At 35.4% G+C, this 14,942-nt stretch overlaps 1 protein-coding gene across 2 annotated transcripts in view; it reads right to left on the reverse strand.

The window, feature by feature from the left end:
- LOC131685324 (mucin-5AC) overlaps window positions 1-14,942 on the reverse strand; it is a 167,186-nt gene that overhangs the window by 138,237 nt on the left and 14,007 nt on the right. The window lies entirely within an intron of this gene.

Consider the following 14,942-nt stretch of genomic DNA (forward strand, 5'->3'; position numbering starts at 1 on the left):
TGATTTAAATGTCAATGAATGCAATTTGTTAAATTGTATCAAGTTTTTATTAACTAGTTGACTAATTTTGAATGATAGGATAGTAATGTTGATGGAATAGGAAAAAAATATAGTGTGATTTTTTCCATTTAAACAATATTTGAAAACATTTTTGGTTGCCTGGTTACAATAAAAATCTCGGCTAACTTAGAATAAAGGCATTAAAGTCAACTGTCAAGATTCATTTGGAGGATATTCCGAATAAAACTTTATTCGCCAAGCTCGGAATAATTGCAGCGAACTAATCTGTTCAGATCACTAAAGCATTAAAGCGGGATACTAATTTCTTCCCAAAGATTAAAAGGCATGTGTAATTTTGCTATTCCTGCTCAACTTTAGACGAAGCTCGAAGTATTTTTTTGATTATTAAATATTCCACAATATGCCGTACATTTTAAACACTCCGTTAGAAGGCATCCAATTTAATCAGGAGTCATAAATCTTGCTCATCGAATTTGTGGTTAATATTATATTTGTTAACATTTCACCTGTCTGTACAACATTTAGGAAAAGAATGTAGTACATCATAGTTTGAAACATATATTGTCCGTGTTAAATGCGAATAACTTATAACCAAACTTATAACCACTTCGTTTTGGTTCACGATTATAAAATTCCAAATATTCGTAAGCTAGAGATACAATGTTAGAAAAAATGAACCTATATGTGTTGGGCTGAATCGTCTGAGGAACCAACATCCAAAAAACTGATAAATGCATATCGATGTTTGAATATCCACGATTTCCCTAAATTTATAATGCATCGTGAACACAAGTTCAATTTTTTTCCCCTCAAACCTCAGCAGAATCCAATAAGCGGTACCTGTTGCCTAATGTCTGCTCCACAAGCCATATGTTCTTAACTGAAGTAGCGAAAGACGCTGAAAACCGCTAATATGGCCAGAAGAATTTTATATTCAGATTCAGCATTACACAATGAATCTGAATGGTTCAACAGCTTGTATGTTCCTGAACCAATTTCACTAAATAATCAACCAAGCAACGAGGAACCACTATTCAAGTGAGAAGAGAATACTGATATCCTCTCTCTCAATGATACTCACAACTGTTCATCATTATAATGATACGTGCTTATGCAAGCGTGTGTGGATATATTCGTTCCTGTTTCTGTTTCCTCGTGTTGTTGCTTCGGTATCCATAGCGGCAATTCATTCGGTTGGGGTGAAGGCAAGCGTTTTACTGAGCTGTATTGTGGTTCGTTCGGATTGAATTTGAATGAATGGTGAAAGCTCTGCTCTATAGTCATTAATGAAAATTATCTTTGAAATGTATATGATTTTTAAAAAGTCTACAGGTTAAAGCTTAAATAAATAATAATAATGATAATAAAAAAATATACCACTAATCATTCTTTGATTTCCACCGGAAAGTTAAGCAAATTTTATGGAGTCAAATTTACTAATATCTTTCAGTTAAGAGATTTTAGTATTCCTTCAGAACTAAGGATGTGAAGAATACAGATCGGAAAACTAGAAGTGACAGGGTAATTAGAAACAGGCTTAAATCCTGCAGGCTAATCTTTTGTCTTCTGTTGGCAGGGGTCGAGCTCAGGCAGCGTAACTACAAATCACTCAAGTCTACCAACATGCCTCCTGGTGAAGACAGACTTGTCCCTCTTCACTGTGAGAACAGACTGTCGACATAGTGAATCTTAGCAAGTTCTTTAATTCCTTTTTTTTTATATCACATCATTAACTCTTTTCGTTTCAATGCAAAATCATTTTCATTGTTTCATTGCGTATGCGAAAAAGACGATTTCGAATCCACTGCCTTTGTGGTGAGCTTATGTTAGGTCTACTTTTAGATGGCAGCATACTTAAAAGACAGTAAAAATGGAAATGTCAAAGGGTGTATCAGTATCAAAGAACAAATTGTATAGAATGTTAATTGTAGAGAATGAACAATTAGAATTGGAAATAAATTAGAAAAATTATAAACCTCCTCGAATAGCGCAAATTTTGAGCGATGTTTACTAGTAAAAAATCCAAAGTAACTAAAAGACATTTATGCATTAGAAACTTTATCAGTTTTCCAATGAAACCCTAAGCTAAAGTTTTTAAGTACATGTAAGTCCATTACGATAAAAGTTGAATAATGAAATTACAAAAAAAAGAAGAGATAGGAATATGATGTTGATGAAGAAGTTACGGATTGTCTTGAAGCGCAACTTTTGGATATTAGTTTTTGTTATGTTCATAATTCATTATTTTGAGAAGAGTAAAAAACCTCACTAGAAACAATTTTTTGATTATTTCACCTCTTAAAGTTTCCTTAATTCTTTTAACTAAAATATATGAGAGCATTGTTTATTGGCAAAACTTCTCAGTTTTTTAATGGACCCAAAAAAGGTACAGAGTGTACTTTTTGAGTTAGAGATATTTCACGGCACATAAGTCCAGAGCGTTTTTTCATTACATCATATCTAACAGAAACGTGAAACGGAGAAAATCGCGTGCAAAAATTTCCTTGAGACTTTTAAATTTATTTAATAATTAAAGCACACAGAAGGCTATTAATTGTACTATCACCTCTGCATTTACTCATTGCAGGATCGTATAAGCATATTACATGTGTTTCGCGAAAATAATTGGGAGAAAATTGATAACTATTATTTTATTACATTTTGCCGATCACTTTTGCTATTATGCTCTTTTACATATGTGGTCTTGACAACACCGTTTGTAGATGTCACATTTTACTGTGACGTTTCGAGAGACGGGCTTGTAGTTGTGATATATTTCATGTGCTGTATTGCAATCGAGAGTGTAGATATGAGATTTGGCATTGGAAAAACATGCTAACTACAGTCGACTTGGAGAAACATCACAACGCAAAACATCACATCTACAAAATATTAGCAAAGCTTAGGTATGCTATATGTGACATTTTCACTTAAGATTAAATTAACATGTAAAGAGTTATTATTTTTCTCTATTATTTGTGGATGATAAAGAGTCAATGCTTGGCTTTTATTTGGCATAATTAACTCAGTTTGTTTACATTTGTTAGATATGACGTTTCGAATAAACGGTATAGAAGTATAATTTACCGAAGTGTAATAAAACTGTAAGGACTGAGATTTGATGGTATGTGTTGAACGATTTTTGCCCAAGTATGATCCTTTATCATCCCTCGAGAGATACTCAACCATGAAACAATACACCAATCTTCAGATTCAAGCTAATAGGTTTCGTTGATTTCTAACAATCGCTTTTCTACTAGAGATTATCAGGTTTCGGTTCTTTAAGCTTGAAATTCTCAGCTTCGGGTTTAAATTTTAAATTTGCGGGTTCGGTTCGAGTCCAGGTTTTTCAAGTTTGAAACTTTCGGCTTCGGGTTCGGCTTTTCCAAATGTTATACTCTCGGGCTCGGGTTTATCAGTTTTAAACTCGCACTCGAGTCGTACTCAGGTTTCACCATTTTGATAACATCGGGTTCGGGTCGGGTCCGGTTTTTAAAATTTTCAAATTATCGAATTCGGGTTTGAAAAAGTGCATTATCAATTATTCCCCATTTTAAACCATTTAAAACTGGTAAGTTCACAGCAGGGCGATTTCTGGGTAATTTTGAGTGTTTTTCCAGATGTATCTCTGCATGAGAAGTTCATGTCGCGTAAAAAACCCTCCATCCAAATAAAAGCCACGTCCTAGTATGTCAAAATTACAGACATGAGCTATTTTCGAATAAAAATTGAAACTCGAAATTTCAAATAACTTCTAATTTTCTGACTTCTTACCGGTTGAGGCACGATGATGACTGATAAAAATGATGATGGGATAAAATAGGTTGAAAGACACTCGACTACATGATTTGTCACAACGTATCATTGCATTGATTCTTTTACAAAATGCGTAATGCAATACTAATAAGCCGAATATGTTACGTATGAAAGTTATAAATGTTATAAATTTTAGATTAGCGACAATCTGGTGGGTATGTTATGTGCCAGGTTCTGAGGAGACGGAGCCAAAACGCAAATTCCTTGACTTACTGTAAATTATTGCGCCCTTTTCAAACCGAAAATTTGAACCGCATAAACCGTGAAATGTACTCACATTTTTTTCTATTGATAGCATCGTGTCAGTTGTACATACCTGTAAATACAAACAGAAAATGAAGGATATAGTTAATTGGAAGCCACATTCTGTTTATAACTGGTAAATAAGCAAAAAAGATTTAGCAGTATAAAATAAAATATTTGAAAGTAAATCGTGATGATTCATTCCTCCATATTATACGAATCAAATAAAGAAACGTGATTCTTCTTCCATCTCATAAAGAGAACCTAATTGACTAACCAACGAGTCAACCGAACCGAATCAAATTCAAAGAACACGTCCGCTTGGTCATAGACAGCTGTTTGACTCATACCAAAGACGCATCCATTCTACGGAATTCCCCCACTTCACCTCCACTAGCTGCTCAGTTAAACACGGCGAACGTTTCAACGGTAGACACGTCAAACTTGATTCAATCATTCATTCATTCTTTTGCTCATATTGCGCACTGTTTTTTTTGTTATGATGCGTACCGAACATTCAGGTGACTTTGAACATTTCTGCAATGGTGATCGTTTTCGTCGGCCAGTAATTTCTAAAATTCGAATTTTTATGTAAAAACAATCATTGTTCGAAACAGCGTAATAACATACTCAATTTTCTATGCAAATAACAAGCTTCGAAATTTGAGCTCTTCTTAGTGTAGTGTGTTACTGTAGTAGTGTTACTGTGCTCAAATTCAATCTATCCCACGCACACACAAATATTTTGCATTTTCAGACCAGTTTCGCTATTAGAAACAAAGCAAAGATACATATTTCTTGAGCGTTTTTTCAAAACGTCATATCTGCAATGAGTTACTCTCTTTGTTTACTTTCTCTTTCGATTTTTACGGCGTCACTATAACACTTTTCACTTATTTTACAGCACAGATCGAAAGACGGTGGTTTTAACTAGCATATTATGCAAAGAGTTGAGGGATAAATGTTAAAGTGACCGAATTATTAACAGAAGAGAAAATAAACAAAGAGAGTAACTCATTGCAGATATGACGTTTTGAAAAAACGCTCAAGATTTTAGCGCAATCAAATAAGGTGACACCCTGACTAATGCGATTAGTAAGGCATCATTTTCCCTGAAATAAACATGCATGCAATGAGAAAGTAATTCAATTGATCGAAATACCCAGTTCAAGTTCACCCGTTGTAACGGTACAATGTTTTTACAACACCGACTACGCCATTCGCGTTACATTTCAACACCGTTTGATGTTTACACGCACGGAATAATAGCGGACCTAGTCCAGTTCAGAGACCAAAGGGTTCTCAAGTTCAACAAAATTTCATCGCCATTCAACAGGCCTGTGGGCAGGTCAGCTGGCAAGCACCATCGGTTTTCCGAGGACGTATACAGAACAACTTGAAAGTATCGACGAACGTTTCAGTGTTTTTGATTTAACAGTTGTTGTCGAGAGGCGCTTCAGTGCTAGGAACAACTCCTACGGTGCAAATCAAAATAAATAATAGAACAATAATAACAATCACAGCAACAATTTCAGAACATGGGTAAGTTGGATTGCGGTGGGATTGTTTACTCGCATAAACTGAGCACATTTTGTGCTAGAAACCGGCTTCAAATATCTTCTCATGAAAGAAGCGGAAACATCCAACTGACAGAGACGTGGGACTTAAGAGTCATCATTGCAGATTTTCTCGGATGTTGGCGCTGCAATGCTAATGGGTGTGGGAAAAGAATTCTAGAAAAAAATAATTGTAGTACTGGCGGTGTAGAAGAACAACTTAAAGCGAAATAATGATGAGACATTATACTTTTTAAGTGCCAGTGACACAATAAGCAGGCAGAAACTGTTTCGCAAATTGAATTGAGAACAAGTTTTAACACATCAAAGAAACCACCGATTTGAGAGCTTGTTTATATTTCGGATTGAATGATTCATATAGGTCAATATATAAAATCATAGTTATTTCTTAAAGGGACCCAAATGTTTACAAAATCGGTAAACAGTCCACGTTTATTTGATCACTAGCTGGATTGAATGCCATCTAAGAAGGTGCCGTACAAAATGTGTAGGTCTTATGAGAGCAAATGGGCCTGCGCAGAGCTTGCCCACTGAAAACCAGCCTCCACCGGCATCAGATATTCTCAAGCAGATGAACAGAATAAAAAACTGTTTTTGCGGTGTAGAGTGATCTAAACGCCCACACGAGCAGGAAAATTTAATTTTCTCAAGTGGTTAATTCCGTTTGTAGTACATTGTAGCAAATATGAGTCAGTTATTATAGTAAAAGACTGTAACTTAACCCTAGAGTTATCCAACTCATGATCATTTAAACTATTTTCAACAGTATCTTCGAGCAGTTTACATATTCACATTCACGAAAACATTATGGTTATATTTATATTGTTGTCAGTTTCTAACAAAGGAGCATAATATCTATTCTTCTTCTTTCCAGAACTAAAATTGAAAATTGGTTGAAAAATGACAGCTAAGCCAATTTGTCAGTCCCGAAAGACCCGACTGAGCCGAAAGTCTCAAATGGTTTTTTCTATAAATGAGTAATTTGATGGTATATAATAATTTTCAAGTATTTATTTGTATTGCATTTGATAAGACCTACAAGTTATACTAGTTTGTCCTCCTGCGTTTTTACGTTACGAAAAAGGACCCTGAACAAAAGTCACGTCTTGTAATAATGCGTGTGTTTTTTTTTGTTTCCCGCATAACGTTTTGCCTTTTTATATGAGAAAGGCTATGCAATCACTGAAAAATCGACTTTTCAACCGAGGCCCGGAGGGCCGAGTGTCATATACCATTCGATTCAGTTCGTCGACATCGGCAAATGTCTGTGTGTATGTGTGTGTGTGTGTGTCATTTAAACTCACACAATTTTCTCAGAGATGGCTGAACCGATTTTCGCAAACTTAGTTTCATCTGAAAGGTATAACGCTCCCATAAGCTGCTATTGAATTTTTAGTTGATTTGACTTCCGGTTTCGGAGTTACGGGTTGAAGAGCACAGCAAATTCCCGTATAAACTGGTACAACCATGGTGTCCAAATGACGTAAAACATATTAAAATGGGTTCAACATTACTCTAGTTTGCGGGTCTGGATCACTAATGATAAATCAAAGCAGCTTTGACCACGTTGGCCACCTATGACAGTTCATGATGCCTCCGGGGAACTCACCAAGTTCCTAAGTAAATGTCGCACCTATTACCCAGCGAATTATCTACCGATTTTTACAAACTTGATTTCAAATAAAAGATACAGTAATGCCAGTGACTGCTGCTAAATTTCATTCGATTCAGACTCTTGGTTCCGGAGTTTCAGGTTAGTTAGTAATGTTACACTGGAACTTCCCATATAAATCGGTACAATCGTAACACCGCAGAGGCTAAAAACTATTGAAATGGTCACCAAATTACTTCGATTCGCACGTCTAGATCACTGATTTCCAATCAAATATTCTTTGGATATATTGTCCACTATCGATGATTCCGGAAGTTCCGGATTCCGGGCATATTCCACAATTTAAGTCACATCGGTTCTTCGGTGGTGACTTAACCGATGTTCTCAAACCAAGTCTCAAATAAAAGGCAACATTTGCGGTTGAGTATTGTTTCGAAACTAAGTAAGTTGGCGGTAACGCACGCGGGGCAAGTTGGCGCTACTATTTACAGTGCAAATATAGTCATCAATTACTTTTATTTTTGGAATTCACTCCAAAGTAAAACTTTGTGTATCTCGTCAATGCATTTACTTCGGCCAATCGCCTGAAGAATTTCGAAAATATGCTTTTGAGTATGGAATACGCGTCAAAGTAAAATGCCGGGGTATTGAGACTGAAATATATTGGCAATTGTTGGTTAATATACAATTACACGAACCTTTGAAATAATTGAATCTCCATTTTCTGGCGCATTCATACATACCGCCAACTTACTCCGGGGCAGGGGTAAATTGGCGAGATTTCCGCGTCACACATTTTTGTCTATAAAAACAAAGACAATGCAACAAACACTGTGATAAAATTCAGGGTTGTTACCTACAGCCGCATGTTCCATTTTGCAAGATCTGTCTACTTCAAAGCGTTAAAAATAAAAACTGAAAACACCGCAAACTATTTTCGTGGTAGTAGTGTGATGCGAGCTAAGTGAAATAAGAATGTAATAGATATTTCCACAATTCTATTGGACAAAACCAGCTAATGAATCATAGTTTGGATAAATAAGAAAGGCACAATTGCACCACTAGGTGGATTGAAACAGAGAAAACATTTTTGGATTAGACCAAATGTTGTTCTATTCATACAACATTGTTTGTGACCCGTCTGTACAACGTAAACACATTCATGATTCATAGCATGTTCATGAACTGGGTTCCGTGGTAGTGAATCTGTTCAGAAAATCTAAACGATCTTGATATTCGCTCGTGTATTGTTTTATAAAACTCAGAATTTTAGTCATAGATTCATTTCCGCCTCATGAACCGGTCATGATTCAACAATCGTGCACGATAAATAGTTCACAAAACCATTAAATAGTTTTTCACTTTCATAATACAGTTCATATAGTTGGCAACGTTTTGCATGATTCTAAAATTTTCACGCGAACAATATCACAAAACTCGGAATATTATTCATGAATCAATTTATTCTTTGTGAAGTGCTTCGTGACATATAGTATATCACTAAAATAGTTACGAGCTCGTGATATTCAGGAATTTAGAAGATAACCGTAACTATTTTCACTTTCATAGTTCAAGCAACTCTGTCCATAATCTTTATAATTTCACGTAAACTATGGTACAATATTCTGAACATTATTCATGGATCTACACACCAAAAAAATCTGAATTTTATCGTTGACGTAATTGCAAACATGACACAATTCAACAAACCATAATTTATGAAATTACGGAACATTACCGTGTTCCATTCGATTTTACAAGAAACATATACTTTACATGCGCAATGATATAAAATTACACTTCCTACCATTCAGAACAAACGCTGTATGTGTCAAACGTAAAACTAAGTCATTTTTGATGCTCGTATATGTCAGGGTCAGGAGACGTAAATTTACACTATTTTTTCTAGGTGTGTAATTTTGCTCCGAATTCCAAATTCTGATAGTTGTGCTCGTGAAACAGTTCACAAAACCATGAGATACAGCTGATCGATTCTACTTTTATGGTGTAGATCATATTGTATGCATACATATATTGCCGTGTATGGTTCTAATGGCGGTGGTCAGCTATTTTTGTCCGCGTCACTTATCAACTTACAACAGTGCTATTTTTGAAAATGAACTACCTTGGTTATACAACTAATTTTTTCGATCTTATTTAATTGCCATAATTAATTTGTCTTTCATTTTATTAAATTCAGAATTGCACATATTTTGTCGCATGTACACGGAAAAAAATCTGTTGATAAATTCATGAACAAAAGGGATTTCATGAGCTGGATGATTTACGAAAACCGTGACAAAGCTCCTGAAATTATAAATACTAAACCTCGTATTCATGAAACTATTTGTGTTTTCTAATAACCAGTTCGCCCCGAATATATACATGGCGTTACATTAGAATGTTTGGTTGGGTTACTGTTGTTGTTTAGTTTTTGTTGTGATTCTTGTTCATGATTTGGGAATACACAGTCGACTTGTGAATTCTCATGACGTTAGCGTGATTAAAGTTCATGACTTCAAGATCTTAGTCGCAATGTTCGTAATTTTCATTCATGTTATCGCGAAATTTAGTAATCAGTAGAGTGATTCATGTTCATGAGTTCATGATCTTTGTCACGATTTTGAATATTTTTGTCACGAGTTGTGTAATTTGTGCTTATGATTTCAGGATCTTAGTCGCGATTTTTGTAACTTCTGTTCATGTTATCGTGATATTTTAGTCATAAATAAAGCAATTAATGTTCATGATTTCAGGATCTTGGTCACGATTTTAGATATTTTTGTCACTAGTTGTGTGATTTGGGTTCATGATTTCAGGATCTTAGTCACGATTTTCGTAATTTCTGTTCATGTTATCATGATATTTTATTTTAGAGCTTACTTTCAAAGAGTAATGTAACTAATGTTCATGATATCAGCGGTTTTATCCTATTATTCGTAAATTCTCTTCGCCTTATCGTGATCTATTATTTTTTGGTTACTAATGGTTTTTTACTCGGAATAACGTGACAATATGAACTGGATCATTGAAATAAAACTCATTCGCGATATCCGGTTTTGTGAACTATATCACGCACACTATTTGAGGTGCTCAGTGCAGTTTTCGTTTTCTGTACGGACATCACAATGAACCTTATCAAATGAATAACGAGGTTCGAGGTTCCAATAATTTTTTTTTATATCTACTGTTCGTACCTATTAGTGGTCGCTAGCAACTGGGTATTTCATTAAAAAGTGTATGAAACAAAAATGATTGCACGAATAATACTCCAACTTTTGTGATAGAGTTGTAAAAATTGAAATTGTAAATGATTAGGGTTATCTTCTAAATATCACAAGCACGCAAATTGATACTAGATACTTCGTAAATCAGGTACTAGGAATCAGAAACCAGTTCACGAATACATGAATAATATTTTATAATTTCGTCAACTTTTTCACGATAATGAATGATAAATTGTGACTATTAAACTAGGTATCATGAACCAGTTCACGAATACATGAATAATATTTCATGATTTCGTGAACAATTTCACGAGCACGGATATTGGATCGAAACTAACATATTAGAAATCATGAACCAGTTCACGAATACATGAATAATACATCATGATTTCGTGAACTACTTCACGAGTACGGATATTGTACCGTGACTACTATGTTAGGAATCATTAACCAGTTCAAGAATACATGCATATTTTATGATTTCATGAATAATTTTACGAGCACGAATATTGAATTGTAATTACTATATTAGGAATCATGAACCAGTTCACGAATGCATGAATAATATTTGATGATTTTGTGAACCATTTCACGAGCACGGATATTGGATTGGGGCTAATATATTAGGGATCATGAATTAGTTCACGAGAATTGAATGGGTTCATGAATAAAATTCCGAATTTCGTGAAATAGTTCGCGAAAAAATAACCAGAATATTTCGATGTTGTTAACTATTGTTCCTATAACTATGAAAAAAATCACGAGTTAATCTTTGGTTTTATGAATAATATTCACAAAGTTGTGAACTAGTTCTTGGCGGAAACCGTGACTGAAGTTCACAAAACAAAATCAAATATTTCCACAAATGAAAGGGTTATGCGGGAGTTACTGCAGGGAAATTGAACATAATTATAACAGCCATGATTTTTGGTCATGATCCTGTTTTCGTAACGTAAAAACCTATTTTAAACCACCTAGTGGTACAATTGTGCCTTTCTTATTTGTCCAAACTGCGATCCCATGGCTGGTTATGTTCAATACAACGGTGGAAATGTATATTACATATTCAGTACGATTTGCACATACATACAATGGATCGACAGCCACGACCTTGAGACGCTATGTGCCGACACTGAAACATCGCTTAAAACCAGCGGCGGATCAAGGAAGAGCATCCGGGGGGTCTGGACCCTGCCGAAAATTTTTAACTTGTTAAGAAATTTTAAACTAGTTTCAATTTTAAAGTAGCAACCCCTCACTGGATACTCCTACCTACGCCTAAAAAAGTAAAAAAAAATCGCGGGCCGGGCTTAGGTTAACGATTTTTAGAGTGATTGCATAACCTTTCTATATGAGAAAGGCAAAAAGGTGCCAAAGTCCAAAAAAAGTTAATTATCACCAAAAAAAATTTTTCGAGATTGCATCAAATCTCGACGTTTCATGCATTTTAAAGACATTTGGCATCAAAAATACAAATTAGATTTGGAATTTTGCCCCCCTTTAAGAATTTTTCATTTCAGTTTATATGGGAATTTGCTGTGTGGTCGCACTCTTCAACCCGTAATTCCGGAACCAGAAGTTGTACCTTTGATTTGAGACCAGGTTTGTGCAAATCGGTCCAGCCATCTCTGAGAAACAGAGGTGACATTTTTTCCACATACACACAGACATTTTCCGATCTCGACGAACTGAGTCGAATGGCATATGACATTCGTCCCTCCGGGCCGGGATTAGGCTGCCGATTTTTAGAGTGATTGCATAACCTTTCTATATGAGAAAGGCAAAACGTGATTGTTCCAGAATTCATGGCACTTTATTCACGATTTTGGGAACAATTTTTTTCCGTGTAATTTTAAATGTTCTTTGATTTGATGGCATTGTAAGGGAATGCGTATCCGTCGGTTGATGCCAATCGAGCTGACATTTCTTTGGAGTGAACAAAATTATTTCCTTTGTTTGTTTAGTGTTTATTTGACAGACTAGGAAACTAATCTACTGAGCTTTTAATGTGCGTCGGGAATACGCATGGTCTTGTCTGAGTGAAATTATGAATTTTTAATCATGTATGAGGGTTGAGAATTGACAGTTCGCGAGAAGAATCGAGAGCCAGTTGCCAATTTGAGACAGTTAAATCAAAACGAAATTTATTGTCATATTCATTGGTTTTACTTTTAGTCCATTAAATCAAATTAATTGTTCTCATTTTATTGAGTAAAATCCGTTTCAATTAGACCGACAAAAAGTTAAGTCACGGTAAACTTCCACCCTAAGCATTTGTATGTTCAGAAACATTCTTAGTGTGACAAAATACACAACTTTCCTGAAAAGACCACATCGCTGTGGCTTGTTCGAAAAGATTCTGATTTTTTATTTGTTTCCCTCTCTTTTTGAATCTGTATGGCTTTATAAAGGACAAAAATTATATTTGTTATTATGTCTAACTGTCCTACTGTATCGATTTTGTTGGCTACAAAAGTCAGGTAGGAAGAGATAGTTTTGGTCAGCCACAAATCCATCGCACGAAAACCGTTGTATTAGGCCATTTCTCTGTATTCCGACATAAATCTTTGTATATGGTCTGGTTTTGTGCTTGGTGCTACTATGTGTGAACGTACCTCGATTTTATCGTCATTGATGTATACAGGAATTTTAGTTTTAACATCATCATGTTCAACGTGGTGTTACATGTTGTTCTCAGCAATGAAGTTATCTGTCTGGGCTTAACCTTTCAACAACCTTTTAACAATACATGGTTACGGACTTGTACTTTGAGAATAAGCTCCATTTTCACTTTTTCTAATTGTTCCACATCGTGAACTGCAGGTCTACTAAGAGTAAATCAAATTTGTGTTTTCTCGTAGTATCGCCACTGTTATTGTCTGTGGCTCAATTATTTGACTACATAGTCGGAGGTAACGATATTGTATTGTTTGTGCAGTGCCCAAGCAACAAAGTGGTAGATATAATTGTTTGCTTACTTTTCTGATAATTTTTGTTTTTGTCCCGTGCAAGATAGGGAGGTAGAACGATTTTCAGTAATTTGTTGACCTGGGATAAACTTCCCGGAGGTGAAGTTATAGCACATTACTGCCTCAATTAATGATTTGAAGCATATGAGTTAGACATAGCGGTATTAATAACAGTAGATAGTGAGTAAATGAGTGATTGCCTCTAGGTTATAATGAATAGTAAGGAGCTTGTTTTCTGACTGATTTTCATTTTTTTTTTTTCGAAAACAGAAAGCAAAAGTTTTTTTTGCATATGGTAAATCACACTTTAGCCATGAAAAAAAAATTTTAGTTGCATGCCAAAAACTCTTTTCCACTCCCTTTCCAGTTTCTTAAAGGTTTCGATGCAAAAAATAAATTAAATGCGGTATCAAGGAATGGTAAGCGTACGTTCATCGGATAGGAAAAAATCAAATATAGTCTTAAGGCGTACTCAATTGTTTTTTCCTTGTGGGACATCACGCAGGACTAGCGGTTTGCTCAGAAACACAATTCGTTTTTTGGAGGTAGCGTCAATACGGCGCTAACTTATCCCTGTCACTAAGTTAGTGTCGGATTCTAATGAGAAGAAGTCGAAACGCAAATTCCATAGCTAGCGGTTTCAGCTTTAGTTTATATTCACAAAACTGTCATCGGATTCAATGTTTTATAAAGCAGAAGGTATTTCATCATAAATCATTAGATGAAGGGGTGGAATTAATATAAAAGACAATTAAACACAAATCTCTCTCTCTAGTTTAAAAAGGAACGGAAAAACGATAACATTTTTCATGAATTTTTGAGCTACATACTGCCCATGATCGCATATTTGTCCCGTTTTCTATTGGATTTCCTATCTTTATGGGACTGATTTGCGATCATGGGCAGCATAGAACACGCTAACCAGAAGTGCTAAGCAGACTACTACTTACACCAACAAATAGCATTTTATTTGCATTATTGCTTGGGATCTCTTATAGTGTATTTCACGTGAAATGTCACTTTTATCACGTAATCTTTTAGATAAGTAAGCCAGGAATGCAAATTCAATTATGTCGCATGAAAAACAATTTCAAGAGTGACACACAAATGTCGCACTGTCTTTCAAACGAGAAAACTCGTGCTCCGTCTCAACAACCCGTTTAGTGATTTAGAACCTATTTATCCATTTGTTAGTCTTGATCCAATGCCGGACATTCAAGCATCACAACGTATCATCTCTAATGCAGAAGCTCCGGATCATGACAAAACATCCACCGAGACGCATTCAATTGAAGATATTTTTAGATTTTCGAGCTAACGTTCTCCACTTCAGTCAATTACTATCAGCGCCTTTGAGACCAACCAGAAGGAACGATTTCGCGCGTGATCCAACCTCCTTCGGTGCAATTTGTGGTTGCGGGGAACCGAGACCCCGTACGATAAACAAGTGCGCTCGCAAATTGGGCCAAATTGGTTC

The sequence above is a fragment of the Topomyia yanbarensis genome, chromosome 2 (genome assembly GCF_030247195.1).
Source record: "Topomyia yanbarensis strain Yona2022 chromosome 2, ASM3024719v1, whole genome shotgun sequence".
In the NCBI taxonomy this organism is placed as follows: domain Eukaryota; kingdom Metazoa; phylum Arthropoda; class Insecta; order Diptera; family Culicidae; genus Topomyia; species Topomyia yanbarensis.